Source organism: Bos grunniens, chromosome 4 (genome assembly GCF_055505025.1).
Source record: "Bos grunniens cultivar Pamir isolate PY7600 chromosome 4, Bosgru_T2T1.0, whole genome shotgun sequence".
NCBI lineage: Eukaryota > Metazoa > Chordata > Mammalia > Artiodactyla > Bovidae > Bos > Bos grunniens.
Window position 1 is genome coordinate 74,832,262 of NC_141168.1, and position 14,673 is coordinate 74,846,934.

At 40.7% G+C, this 14,673-nt stretch overlaps 1 long non-coding RNA gene across 1 annotated transcript in view; it reads right to left on the reverse strand.

Moving 5' to 3' along the window:
* Nucleotides 1-1,219: 1,219 nt before the first annotated feature.
* The window catches only part of LOC147374388 (uncharacterized), a 30,447-nt gene continuing 16,993 nt past the window's right edge, over nt 1,220-14,673 (reverse strand). The window contains exons 4-5 of the long non-coding RNA XR_015162716.1: nt 3,000-3,055; nt 1,220-1,737 (exon numbers count right to left, since the gene is read on the reverse strand). This is a non-coding gene — a long non-coding RNA (uncharacterized LOC147374388). The remainder of the gene's footprint in view (nt 1,738-2,999; nt 3,056-14,673) is intronic.

The window sequence follows — 14,673 nt, forward strand, 5'->3', positions numbered from 1 at the left end:
CAAAAAACTAAGATCATGGCATCCAGTCTCATCACTTCATGGCAAATAGATGGGGAAACAATGGAAATAGGGATAGACTTTATTTTTTTGGCCTCCAAAATCACTGCAGATGGTGACTGCAGCCATGAAATTAAAAGAAGCTTGCTCCTTGGAAGAAAATCTATGACCAACCTACACAGCATAGTAAAAAGCAGAGATGTTACTTTGTCGACAAAGGTCCATCTGGTCAAACCTATGGTTTTCCCAGTAGTCATGTATGGATGTGAAAGTTGGGCCATAAAGAAAGCTGAGTGCTGAAGAATTGATGCTTGAAGAATTGAACTGTGTTGTTGGAGAAGACTCTAGATAGTCCCTTGGACTTCAAGGAGATCCAACCAGTGAATCCTAAAGGAAATCAACCCTGAATATTCACTGAAACGACTGATACTGAAGCTGAAACTCCAACACTTTGGCCACCTGATGCGAAGAACTGACTCATTGGAAAAGCCCCTGATGCTGGAAAAGATTGAAGGCGGGAGGAGAAGGGGACAATAGAGGATGAGATGGTTGGATGGCATCACCGACTCAATGGACATGTGTTTGAGCAAGCTCCAGGAGTTGGTAAGACAGGGAAGCCTGGCATGCTGCAGTCCATGGGGTCACTAGGAGTCGGACACGACTGAGCAACTGAACTGAACTGAATAGCGAATAATGTTGAATATGACCTCTCTTGTCAACAGCCAGGATTCCAAACCCTGGCCTCATTAATTACTATGCTTAAATATAGGCCAGTGAATATAACGTCTTAAGGCCATCCCTCCTTAAAGAATTGCCTGGCAAGCAGAGTGGGGTTCAATGACTAATACTTGTCCATGAGTATCCTAGTTGATAATAAGTCATTTGGTGTGATACGTGAGAGGAGCCAGACTGGAAACCATAAGTACACATGTGCCATCTGTATCCTGAAATGTTGCTCTCAAGTGTGTTTTCATCTCAAGTGTGGGAGTGGGAGCCAGATTTTAAAGAAACTTAGCTGAGTGAGATGCTAATGGATCTCTGGGCCTCTAGTCTGTCCTTCTTCAAACCTAGTATATGAGAAGTGATCAAGTAACATTCTCCACACTTGAGCACTGAGTGTTGGTAGCATTGGCTCACGCATGGGATGAAAACTACTCCGTTACACCAAACATTAAAAGAAGAGGGAAAGTTACACATGTGGGCAGATACTTTCACTCCAGTGTAGTTAGTTGACATTTTAATACTTTGGTTTTCCTTTTAGACATGACTTAAAATTATTCTTACATTCAAACTAATATATGGTGCTAGTATTTAAAGATCACATCTATTTGTGGCCAATGAAGAAAGCTTTCTTAAGAAAAATAAATAAACTTTTCATTTTAGGCTAATTTTCACAGAGTTCTCACACTTCACTTAGAGAGATTTAATATCCTAAATATAAAATGTGAAGGAAAGGAGAGAGGGGGAGAAAAAAGAAGTGAGAAGGAGGAAGGAAGACTATGTACCTGGTTTTAGAGGAAACAAATTTCCTTGGAGTTTTCGTAAATTCTAAAAACCTCAGGTGAAACAAACAGGCCCCCTTCCTGGCTAGCCCTAATTTGCATAAGGCAGGCTCCGGGGATAGGAGACAAAAGGTATAAAAAGAGGGAGCCAAGGTGGGTTGGGGCCTCTCCTTTGGGGTTGGCCTGTCCTCATGCCTCAAGGGTGTACTATCCTTTGTTTGCCAAATAAAACTCTGAGCTGTAAAAAAAAAAAAATCATTTTAAACATATGATTTCATAGAAATATAAAGATATGCTTTTTTTTCTTTAATTCCCTTGGTATGGTAAGAATAAGAAGGATATCTCTAATTTAAAAAAAACACACTATAACAAGATTGTGAAATCAGTTACTCTGACCAGTGTCTTCATTAGAATTCAGGGTGCTCTTTGGGCACCCATAAATCTGGGCCAGATGCAGGAGACAGCTGCATCCAACTGCTTCTCTATTTATGAAATAAGTGATGAAGATTTTGTCCCTCCAACTAGCACCTGAATTCATACATATCTGCTTCCTACATGCTTTCATGGGTGAACTTTTCTCATTTTTCCAAATTATGTGGAAGTTTTCAGCTTGGTGCCTATTAATACACTGACTGCGTAGACAGCCAGTTGCCCTACTTCAACCATTTCATTAGGTTTCCACATGAGCAAAAATGGATTCCAACTGTATTATGAATCTAAAGAAAGAATCTTTCTCCTCTCACCCTCCCAAACTACTTATTATTCCATTAATTTAAGAAAACAAATAGGATTTTAAAATGAATAGCTAATGCACAGAAATTTAGTAGGCTTTTCCTCTGTACCCTTCTTCAATTTTACTGTGAATTCCAAGACCCATTTATCTTTCCAGATTGCTCTGTTCAAATTTGCTTTCAAGAAGGGTCCGTGTTTTAGGATGACAGAATTTCCTTTCCTGTCATGGACACTGCCAGCATTTTAGCTTAAGCACCATTGTCTGACTATTTCGACTTTATTAACCTTTTCCAACTGATGGCTACCCCTGTGGCTCTATTGGAGGTGTCTCTAAATGAGGCATATTTTGAATTTCTCTAATTACAGAACTATCTTGACAATGACAGTCACTGACTGTAATTACTTGCCAAGTTTCCTCCAAATCTTTAAAAAAAAAAATTTGTCAAGGCTGACAGGCTACTCTGACATTTCAAAAATAGTTATTTTCTTGCGTGTAAAATTATCTGCTATTTTGCCTCCCCTATTCTGCCTACTCGGCTGTCCCTATGCATCCTCCTCCCTCTCCAGAGGTCTTCATCAATCTTTCACATTTGAGAATAGATGCTACACATATTTCTCCTCTCTGTGGCCACTACCCTGGAGCCCCCAGAACACGGAACTGAATATGGGCATATGAAAGCCTTGTCTACAACATCTCTGCAGCTCTCCCATAACTCACTGCATTTTCCATCAAAGGGTGGGAGTGAGAGAAGTGTAATGAAAACTTACCAAGACATCAGTCTCCTAGACAAAGGATTTTAAGTCTGCTAGTCTTGTTAGTGTTCCTGTGAAAAACAATAAACAGACTAATGAATTATCTTGAAGCATATTAAAGAGGAAGATAGATATAAATCTGTAGGGATAATGAGACTTATCTCTGTGGGTTTTTTATTCATGAGAAAAATATGTCTTTTCTATACAGAATGAAATCTTTAGGCAAGAAACAATTACTTAAGAAAGATCATTTAGGCCATTGTATTATCACTTGTCTAACATCTCTAATTTACATTTGTGCTCTGACACAGGGAAGAAATGAAATGTGACACTTCTGGATACCAGGACTGTTTGTAATGACCCAAAACAAATTTAATCATCTGACTTTCTTGCACTTACTTATTTTTTTAAACTCCCACACTTCTCTTAAGCCTCAACTTTTTATGATGTCAACCATGCTCTGCGTGTCTGCACCAAGAAAATTTGATTGATGTGTTGGTAAGTGTTATTTCTCTATAAGGCTAATAAGGAATGGTGATACACACCTTTAGTAGTCATTATTACTATTTACATGGCACCATTCATCTCAGGAGAGTCAACAAAAATAATGTGAACCCAGATTCTGCATTTGTCACCTTGTCAACTGTTAGAAATTTAATCAGACTCTATGATCTTGGAAGAATCACAGAGCACTGAGTATTAAGGTGGAAAACACCTTAGAGATGACCTAGTCCAGCACCTTCCCATGTTGACTGTGCATCAGAATCACCTAAGGTCATTTTAAAATTACACGTGGGACATACTCTTATAGATTTTGATTCAGAAAATCCAATATAGAGCTCAGGCACCTGTACTGTTTAAAGGTCCAGAGGGAACTCTGATGACCAATAAAAATTGGATTGTGAGTTACCATCAAATTCACTTCTCTTATTTCAGAGGAAGAGAAGACTGAGAACTACATAGTTTTTGAGACTTTTCAAGAGTTACATATGTAGCACATGATACTGTTAGAGTTACATCCAACTTTCCCCACTTTTCATTCTGTGCTCTTTTATGTTGGTCAGGATTCATTTGGTTGCAAACAGCAGAAATTCATCTAAGCTACTTTAAGCTAGAAAGGAAATTCATTGGCTTCTGTAATGGTAAAGTCCTCAGGGCTAACACTGGGACCAGGGGCAGTGTTTTCCACTTCAAGCCTCTCCAATATATGCACTGGTAGCCATAAAAGCATATTCTACCAATCTGGTAACTACAATGGAAAGAGGTTTTTTCTAATAGCAATAGGGGAAATAAAATAACCCAGGGAGCACCCTGATTAGACTGTTCACTTGCTTCCTCCTCAGCCAACGGAGTTCTCTAATGACAAGGATGGGTGAGTGAGTAAATTATCCTGTAAGTGTGGAACAGAAGTGGATCTGTTGCCAGAAAATGACTGGAAAATATTTTAGACATATGAAAACAACCAGTGTCTAGTTCATCTGTCTGAACCACCCTGTAATCTAATTCATGAATTTCAAACTTTTTTAACCATGACCTACTGTGATGAAAAATAACTTGACCCTAAGATTCCCAACTTTTATGAAACACAAGTTTCACAAAATAATACTGTTTTGCATTGCACTCTGATATTTTCCATTCTATCACTACTTCATAAAAAAAAAAATCCAAGTCCTGATTTACCATAGTATTTTCGTGACCACAGTTGGTTGAGCGAACTTTGAAAACTAGTTTGATTAATATTCAACAAATATTTAATGAACAATTAATAATGTTCAGCTATAGAGATAAGAATTATTCAGCATTTAAATGACACAGATGGCAATCTCTGGTCTCTAAATGTGTAAGTAATCAAGAAGAGACTAATTTGGTGTGTGGCACAGAAGAAGGAAGCTAATCAGAGGGAAAAGCAATACAGCATCTCTCAGGAAGAGAGCTGAGGGATGGGGTATACTGACTCTAGCCAGAGATGATGCTAGATAAGAACCAGGCAAGGAAGCAAGCAAGATGCATGGCCAGCCAAAGCCAGGAAGTAACACGCAAACCAAGGGTGAACAGAAGGTAATCCCAGGAGACTGCAAGAATACATGAGAAAACAGAAGCTGAGAGGAAAGACAATTATCACGACACTGGAGGTAATGTCAAATGAGAACCAGCAGCACATAAAAGTAGGTCGAAGGCCCTTTTAACAGCTTGTGCTGAAAATCTGCCCAAGAACAGCCAGTGAGACAGAGGAGAAGGAGACTACCCTGCCACGTTCACAACCTAGGGAATGTGATAGGGAATAATAGGGAAATGGAAATCTTGCTTAAATATTACCAGGATCTGTGGAGTAAATCAACTGTGAGTATTCTAACCACCCTCAGCCTCTTTCTGAGAATGTGCATTATGGAGCAAACACTACTCTAATACATATGGTTAACAAGGATTTCTACAGGAGAGATTGATAGCTAGGTCTCAAATGGTAATGGAAGATTCTAAAATAGTCAAATCCTGTGGTGAGCTCCTTAAAGCTCACAGTAATGGTATTATCTAAGAAATGCAAGGAATATCTTCAAGATAAGTATGTTTCATATATGTTGTGAGGGATAACTTTAAATTATACTTGTTTATTTACTTATTTACACCTCTTTTGTTGACCAAAGCATTTGAACCAGCTCATATTTGTGTTTTTATTATACAAAAAAAAAGTCTTTATATTATGGATGCTTCCTCAAACTGTGAAAATAACTCCCAGATATCTTTTCATGCTGTGAAGTAAGTGCAAGGAGGCCCATGAATGTTGGTACCTTTCTTCTTGATTTCCTTGGATTCTTGCCTGCATCTTTACCTCTTAAGAGAATTTTCTCTTTGTTTATTAGCTCTGGTCTCCTCATGCAAAGAAATAACCATTTCCTATTGAAGTGCCTTCCTATTTCATTTTTCTTACTGCTTTCTTTCCCCCAACTACATCTTCTTTGCCATAGAAAACTGAGATCTAATAAGCATGTGGTCTCTACCTGGTAAAACCCCTTGGTAAGCTGCAAGACCTGGATTTATGTTCCCCTCAAAATCTCTTCCCAGGAATAAGCTTCAGACTGGGTTAAAAGCAATTGCCAACTCCTGTCTCCTACCATTCACTTCCATCTCAAGGACGAAGAACACAGCCTCGGCTTTCAATTTAGCTCCCAATGTGCAAATAAAGCCCAGCCACAGAGAGGGAGTTATTGCTATCCTGGATTTATTGCTTCCATGGCAAGCACACTTACACACCACACAAAGAGCCAGGGAGCCCTGGCCACATGCTACCTCTCCTCATGATTCATTGTTCCCTGTCTGCTCTCATGAGAGACCAGGCTTTCAGGTTAATCAACCTTGAGTGTGACTACCCTGCACATCTGCTCAATGTTATATGTCCCTGTGGTTGGAAATGAGTAACTTTAGGAGTCAGTTGTGGAACAGTTCTGTGCATGAGCCAGTAAGATCAACGCATACAAGTTCTGCAACCATTTTTCTAAAACCATTCTGGCTTGCTGCTGCTGCTGCTGCTGCTAAGTCGCTTCAGTCGTGTCCGACTCTGTGCGACCCCAGAGACGACAGCCCACCAAGCTCCCCCGTCCCTGGGATTCTCCAGGCAAGAACACTGGAGTGGGTTGCCATTTCCTTCTCCAATGCATGAAAGTGAAAAGTGAAAGTGAAGTCGCTCAGTCATGTCTGATCTTAACGACCCCATGGACTGCAGCCCACCAGGCTCCTCCGTCCATGGGATTTTCCAGGCAAGAGTACTGGAGTGGGGTGCCATTGCCTTCTCTGTTCAAAGGTCTAGGAAAGATAATAGGAATATTAATGGCAACCAGGATGGATTGAAGATGGGAAAGGCCACTCATAATATTTTGGAAGTTCCCTGGAGTACCTCGTAAGACTTGATTCCAATATGATTCAATTTTAACTTTCTGTCAACCTTGTCAAAGTACTTGATACCAAAGTCATACTAATTATGTTAAAAAATGAAATAATTATGTTGTACACCTGAGGGTGTAGATTCATATTTGCCATCATTAATTTGCTAACATCTATCTTTCTTATTTCTTGCTATTTTATATATACTGCCATCTTACCCCTGATACCTATGGTTTGATTTATATTTTTTATGCTTTATTGTTTACATTTTTCACTTCTCCATATTTCTTCCTTATCTATCCATTTTATTCTCTTTTTTTGATGAGGAAAAATCTTCATTTCAGAAAATTTGGGGATGACCCTGTAGGACAAAAATAGAGGGATAGAAGTGAGAGCCTGAGTGTGACCCCATATAGCTCAAAACTAACCATTCAATTACATTTGTTTCTATCTGAGAATCTTGACCCACTGGTGTCCTCTTGTAGGTAAGGCTCTGGCTTGCGATGGGATATTGGAGCAGGGACTAAGTGTGGGGGTGGGAAGGCTTTGAACACTTAGTAGATCTGTGTTCTTTGCTGCTTGGCTGATAGCAAATAGCAGTACAAATATGTACAAAGTGCCCTGAACAAAGTCCTCCGTAACTGCAATGATACTGCACGACTGGCACCACTCAGTAGAGTTATGTCTTTGAGAAAAAAATAGGTGAAGGATGAACTTCAGTAATTGTATATCAAGAGTGTTAAAGGTTTAGGAAATGCTTCAAGGATGTCATAGTACGTCCCATAGGAAGAGGCCACCAGTAGACTCTTCAGATATGATTCCATTGTTTGACTGGAAAGTGTTGTGAAAGAGGAGCAACACTTGGTTGAGGGCTTCCCTTATTGGATGAGTATCTATCTTCTCATCAGGCCTTTTCAGCAGCCTGCTCCCTAGCACCTAAGGTCTTCCTGAGAGTGGCCCTGAGGAGTATCCTGATGTTGCTCTCAAGCGACAGCAGGTGGGACCAAATAGTTTAAAGTTTTCATACATGTAAAAAGAGTGACAAATTCACAGTTCCTTAAAAGTCTTGGCTATTTATTGCTAGGAACTTATTGTTACTTTAGCAAGTAATTTTTAAATTACATTTTATACTGTTTGTTACTAGTGTGTAAAAAATGTTAAAGACTTTAATTCTTGTGCTTTCAATGTTATAAAATATTCCCAAGCATTCCTTTAACGTGAAGATTTTTGTCAGTATCACTTTCTCAGAGACATCTTAATTTTTTTCATTCTAACCACTGTCCTTATTTACACTGATATGTTCACCTTCACGAAATTCCTCTAGAATTTTTCAAATGGTGTTTGCCTAGAGCTTTTCAAATGATGGCACTGTCAACATACTCATAGTCAGGAATTTATGCTATAACTCCATCCATAAGAGATTCAATTTTCTCTTCCAATGCTATCATTTTTTATTTCTTTGCTGCACTTTTATCTTTTGTGACCAATTCCTTTTTTTGAGTATTCATTTTTGTAAAATGTCATGTGGGTTGGGTTATCACTGAGAGATGAGAAGGCAGCACAAATGCATGCTTTGCTGTGTTTGAACTTCATAACAAAGGCACAGCGACAGATCAGACTTTAAAAGTAGTGATGTTATTGGTCACTGATCCCATGCCCATCTGTTCTTTATGCACTGATTTGATACATCTATATCCACTACAGGACTGAGTATATATTCTTCAGATATATACTCACTCCTGAAAAATGAAAACATTAACTTAAAAAGTTACATGCACCCCAATGTTCTTAGCAGCACTATTTACAATAGCCAAGATATGGAAGCAATACAAAAGTCCATCAACAGATGCACAGATTAAGAAGATGTGGTATTCACATACAATGGAGCATTATTCCACCATAAAAATGAATGAAATTTTGCCATTTGCAACAACATGGGTAGAAAGTGAAAGTCACTCAGTCGTGTCCCACTCATTGCAATCCCATGGACTGTAGCCTGCCAGACTCATCTGTCCATGGGATTCTTCAAGCCAGAATACTGGAGTGGGTACAGGGAATCTTCCCAACCCAGGAATCAAACCGAGGTCTCCCACACTGCAGACAAATTCTTTACCAACTGAGCCACCAGGGAACCTGAAGGAAATTATGCTATGAAAAATAAGTCAGATAAAGACAAATATTATATGTTATCGCTTATACATGAAATCTAAAAAATGAAACAAACTCATGAATATAACAAGAAAAACAGTGTCACAGATATAGAGAATAAACAAGTAGAGAAGGAGGGAGGGGCAAGATAGGGGTAGGGGACTAAGAGGTATAAACCACTATGTATACAATATATAGGAGAAGGAAATGGCAACCCACTCCAGTACTCTTGCCTAGAAAATCCCATGGACGGAGGAGCCTGGTAGGCTGCATGCAGTCCATGGGGTCGCTAAGAGTCGGACACGACTGAGTGACTTCACTTTCACTTCTCACTTTCATGCATTGGAGAAGGAAATGGCAACCCACTCCAGTGTTCTTGCCTGGAGAATCCCAGGGACAGGGGAGCCTGGTGTGCTACCGTCTATGGGGTCGCACAGAGTTGGACACGACTGAAGCGACTTAGCAGCAGCAGCAGCAGCATACAATATATAAGCTACAAATATGTTGTAAAGCAGAGGGTACATAGCCAACATTTTATATGAATGGAGTATAACCTATAAATTTTTGAATCACTATCTTGTACACCTGAAACTAATATTATAAATCACCTAAACCTCAATAAAAACTAAAATTAAAATATGGTTATGCTTATGTGCAAGTGTGTGTGTGCACATGTGAACAAAAAGTTTCACATGTGAAGGATGAAAAACAGAATTAAAGAGAGATTTCAACATTATACACTTCTGAAGTTTTCATATGTACATTTTACTTTTCCCTTTTAAAAGAAGTTAAGACATATACAAAGCAATATATGTAATGAACAACGTTTGTTGAAGTCTAAAGTTAATATGTTAACTTTACTCTCCTTTGAAAAAGATCTTTAGAACACTTAGACTCCTACCAACTCCCTGCCACCTTGCATGCCATTCTTCTTTCCTTTTGCAGATGGCAAATCGTGGGAACTCAGCCTCCATAATCACATGAGTCAATTTCTTATAACAGACTTCTTTCTATCTCTAGCCTATGAATTTTGTTGCCCTGGAGAACTTGGTTAACACATGGCCTTAGATCAGCGAAGTGGCTAGGGCAGAAGCCAGGCTAAATTGAGTTTGCATGACACTCTTGCCTCATGTTTTAGTTCTGACTTTTTCCAACACCATAAAATTAGACATTATTACTATTATCATCATTAGTTTTTTGCAGGCAATGTTTTAGATTCAGCTATGTTTACCATTTTCTTTCCTCACCATTATTCCTTGTATTTTTAGTCCTTCCTTCCAGTGGAATTCTCTCTCTTTTGATGTATAACTTTTACATCTAATTTAAGTATAGATCCATTGGTGACAAACTCTCTAAGTGTCCATTTATCAAAAGAAAATTATTTTTCTCTCATTCTTAAAAAGGAGGTCTTGACATAAATTTGAGATAGATATTTTAGCTCTTGGAAATAGTCTTTCTTTCCTGGTATTCATTGTTGACTCAGAAGTCTACTATCAGTCTATTTGTGGTTTCTTGTTAGACTTTTCTCTTGGGCTGTTTTTATGATCCTTTGCTTGTGTTTGCTTTTCTGCAGTGTGGTAAAGTGGCTAATGGTAAATCCTGTGGTATCACATGGTAAGGAACAGGCTTTACTGGGGGAACACTAACATGCCAAGTATAGTAAGCAAGGACCCAAATATCTCAATTCTTCCTCCATCCCATAGAAATCTAAGTCACTGTGGGCCATACAACCAAGCTGCAGTGAAGAGACACCCCCTTCATCCTCTCTCCTTTTTAATTGGGCAAGCATGAGAATAATCTCAGTGGGGCAATCACAGATTACTTAGTTTCCAGGAAATGATGATTCAGGTATCAACTATTTACAGAGAGTTTTCTGAGAAACTGAGCTGCCCAAAACCTTGGAGGTCTTCAGACCAATAAGAAGTTGTAGAGCATCCTTTGGGGACTGGAGGCAGCTCCTGGCCCTAACTAATTCATTGTCCAGGCAACAGGCTTCTGGAGCCTCAGCAGTTTCAGTCTCTGCTGATTCATTTGCTGTAGCAAACTTTCAGCCACTAACCTCTGGTCTCCGATATATCTGACACAGGAAGAGAGAGCAGTTATTTGCCCCTCATTCCCACTCTGCAACCCTTCAGTTTCAGGATGGGATATGTCTCTCTAAATTCAGCCAGTCAGGGTTTATCATTTCCCCTGAGCAGTTAAGGAACCTGCCTGACAATGCAGGAAGGCAAGAAATGTGGGTTCCATCCCTGGGTTGGGAAGATCCCTTGGAGTAGGAAATGGCACCCCACTCCAGTACTCTTGCCTGGAAAATTGGCAGAAGAGCCTGAAAGGCTACAGTCCATGGGGCTGCAGAGTCGGACGCAACTGAGCACATCCACATCCACTGAGGAGTGAAGTATTAATAGATTTCTCTACATTCTCAAGGAATTAACAGATTTCCTACATTCTCAAGGAATCCAGTTGTTATTCTGACTCCAAGGGGGACATCTAGAGGCAGAGGAGAGTAGCTGCAGAGCTAGCTGAAGGCATTGATATGTGAATCGTACTTTCAGCCATCCCTGTGGCCCTCTTTACCTGGTGACCAGGGTTCCTGCCAGGGCAGAGACTGCTTCCTTGATGCCAACTAACACTCACCCATTTTGGACTTCATTCTGGTTAGAATGAAGAATGACGTTTCCCTATGACGACTTCTACAGTGGAGTGCTTCAAGGCTTTTTCCCTCTTTGCTGATTTTCTAGGAGGTCTCTTTCTCTAAACACTGTTCCATCTTTTCTCTCTTCCATTTACTAAACCCCAGGAAAACTTGTTTGTCTATCAGTCTTCTGGCTTTCTTTTGTACCCTATAGCTTCAGCTGCATGCAAGCACCCAAAAATTGGGCCCAAAGCCAGAAACACATCACTTGTTGATAACCCTGCCATTCAAATAAGGGATTTTCCTAACTTGGCATGCTTTCTCCAGATGGTGCAGTCTCAGGCTCAGAGAATGAGCCTCTGCTTTCCCCATACTGCTCAAGAATGAGGAGAGGATGCTGGTCCTCTCTTTGGTCAGTCCAGCAATTTATGCTGCAATAAGCAGCCCCAAGGATTGGTAGATCCTGGAAGCATGTCTATCTCCTTCTGCGGACCACCCACCCCTTCTAGTCTCCCTGGTTTAATTCAGAAACTCTAAGTGTAGCTAATTGGAGCAAATTACTGAAAAGCAATTTGGTAAATGTATCTATAGTCTCCAGAATCTATAGACATTTTGACCTTGTTACTGATTCCCAAGGGGTCAGTGACCCTTCAATAGATCCTTTGCCTGGAGTCACAAATGTTAATCAAATGAAACCAGGTTCAGTATAGCACAGCAATTTAGGAATAAAGAAAGGAGAGATATGCTCTAAAAACACTTTCTCCTGGAAGGGAGGAGAGTAAGGGAATTCTAAGTGAGGCAGATTTCATAAGAGCTCTAGGAAGGGGCGGACATTTCCAGAGGCAGCTGGGTCATTCAGTCCTACATGCTTCTTTGCACAAACTTGCTAAAGCCACCTGCTGCTGCTGCTAAGATGCTTCAGTTGTATCTGACTCTTTGCAACCCTATGGACTGTAGCCCCCCAGGCTCCTCTGTCCACAAGATTCTCCAGGAAAGGATACTGGAGTGGGTGGCCATGCCCTCCTCCAGGGGATCTTCCCAATCCAGGGATGGAACCTGTACCTCTTGTGTCTCCTGCTTCGGCAGGGAGGTTCTTTACACTAGCGCCATCTGGGAAGCCCTCCTAAGGCCTGAAAGTGAAAGTGAAAGTCGCTCATTCCTGTCTGAGTCTTTGTGACCCCATGGACTATACAGTCCATGGAATTCTCCAGGCCAGAATACTGGAGTGGGTAGCCTTACCCTTCTCCAGGGGATCTTTCCAACCCAGGGATTGAACCCACATTGCAGGTGGATTCTTTACCAGCTGAGCCACAGGGGAAGCCCTAAGGCCTAGAAGAGTACAAGTCCCCTCCCTGGGCAGGGATCTTAGCATAATAATGAAGCAAAGATAACTTTTAGACACACTTAGTCTCCATTTCCTTTGTGCAAGCACTTTACTGTGGTCAAGTCAGACTGGACTTAGGGCCATTGATTGACCACTGCCTAAAGCACAGCTGAAAAACATCTCTGTCAAATACCAGATGCTTTTGCAATCAGATCAGATCAGATCAGATCAGTCGCTCAGTCGTGTCCGATTCTTTGCGGCCCCATGAATCGAAGCACACCAGGCCTTCCTGTCCATCACCAACTCCCAGAGTTCACTCAGACTCACGTCCATCGAGTCAGTGATGCCATCCAGCCATCTCATCCTCTGTCGTCCCCTTCTCCTCCTGCCCCCAATCCCTCCCAGCATCAGAGTCTTTTCCAATGAGTCAACTCTTCGCATGAAGTGGCCAAAGTACTGGAGTTTCAGCTTTAGCATCATTCCCTCCAAAGAAATCCCAGGGCTGATCTCCTTCAGAATGGACTGGTTGGATCTCCTTGCAGTCCAAGGGACTCTCAAGAGTCTTCTCCAACACCACAGTTCAAAAGCATCAATTCTTCGGCGCTCAGCCTTCTTCACAGTCCAACTCTCACATCCATACATGACCACGGGAAAAACCATAGCCTTGACTAGACGAACTTTTGTTGGCAAAGTAATGTCTCTGCTTTTGAATATGCTATCTAGGTTGGTCATAACTTTCCTTCCAAGGAGTAAGCGTCTTTTAATTTTACAGCTGCAGTCACCATCTGTAGTGATTTTGGAGCCCAGAAAAATAAAGTCTGACACCGTTTCCACTGTTTCCCCATCTATTTCCATGAAGTGGTGGGACCGGATGCCGTGATCTTCGTTTTCTGAATGTTGAGCTTTAAGCCAACTTTTCACTCTCCACTTTCACTTTCATCAAGAGGCTTTTGAGTTCCTCTTCACTTTCTGCCATAAGGGTGGTGTCATCTGCATATCTGAGGTTATTGATATTTCTCCCGGCAATCTTGATTCCAGCTTGTGTTTCTTCCAGTCCAGCGTTTCTCATGATGTACTCTGCATAGAAGTTAAATAAACAGGGTGACAATATACAGCCTTGACGAACTCCTTTTCCTATTTGGAACCAGTCTGTTGTTCCATGTCCAGTTCTAACTGTTTCTTCCTGACCTACATACAAATTTCTCAAGAGGCAGGTCAGGTGGTCTGGTATTCCCATCTCTTTCAGAATTTTCCACAGTTTATTGTGATCCACACAGTCAAAGGCTTTGGCATAGTCAAGAAAGCAGAAATAGATGTTTTTCTGGAACTCTCTTGCTTTATGATCCAGTGGATGTTGGCAATTTGATCTCTGGTTCCTCTACCTTTTCTAAAACCAGCTTGAACATCAGGAAGTTCATGGTTCACATATTGCTGAAGCCTGGCTTGGAGAATTTTGAGCATTACTTTACTAGCGTGAGAGATGAGTGCATTTGTGCAGTAGTTTGAGCATTCTTTGGCATTGCCTTTCTTTGGGATTGGAATGAAAACTGACTTTTTCCAGTCCTGTGGCCACTGCTGAGTTTTCCAAATTTGCTGGCATATTGAGTGCAGCACTTTCACAGCATCATAAACACAGATAAATAAAGGAAAGGATCAACTTGCAGAGGCTGGTATGGGTGACAATCTGATCATTCCAGTTCTAGGAC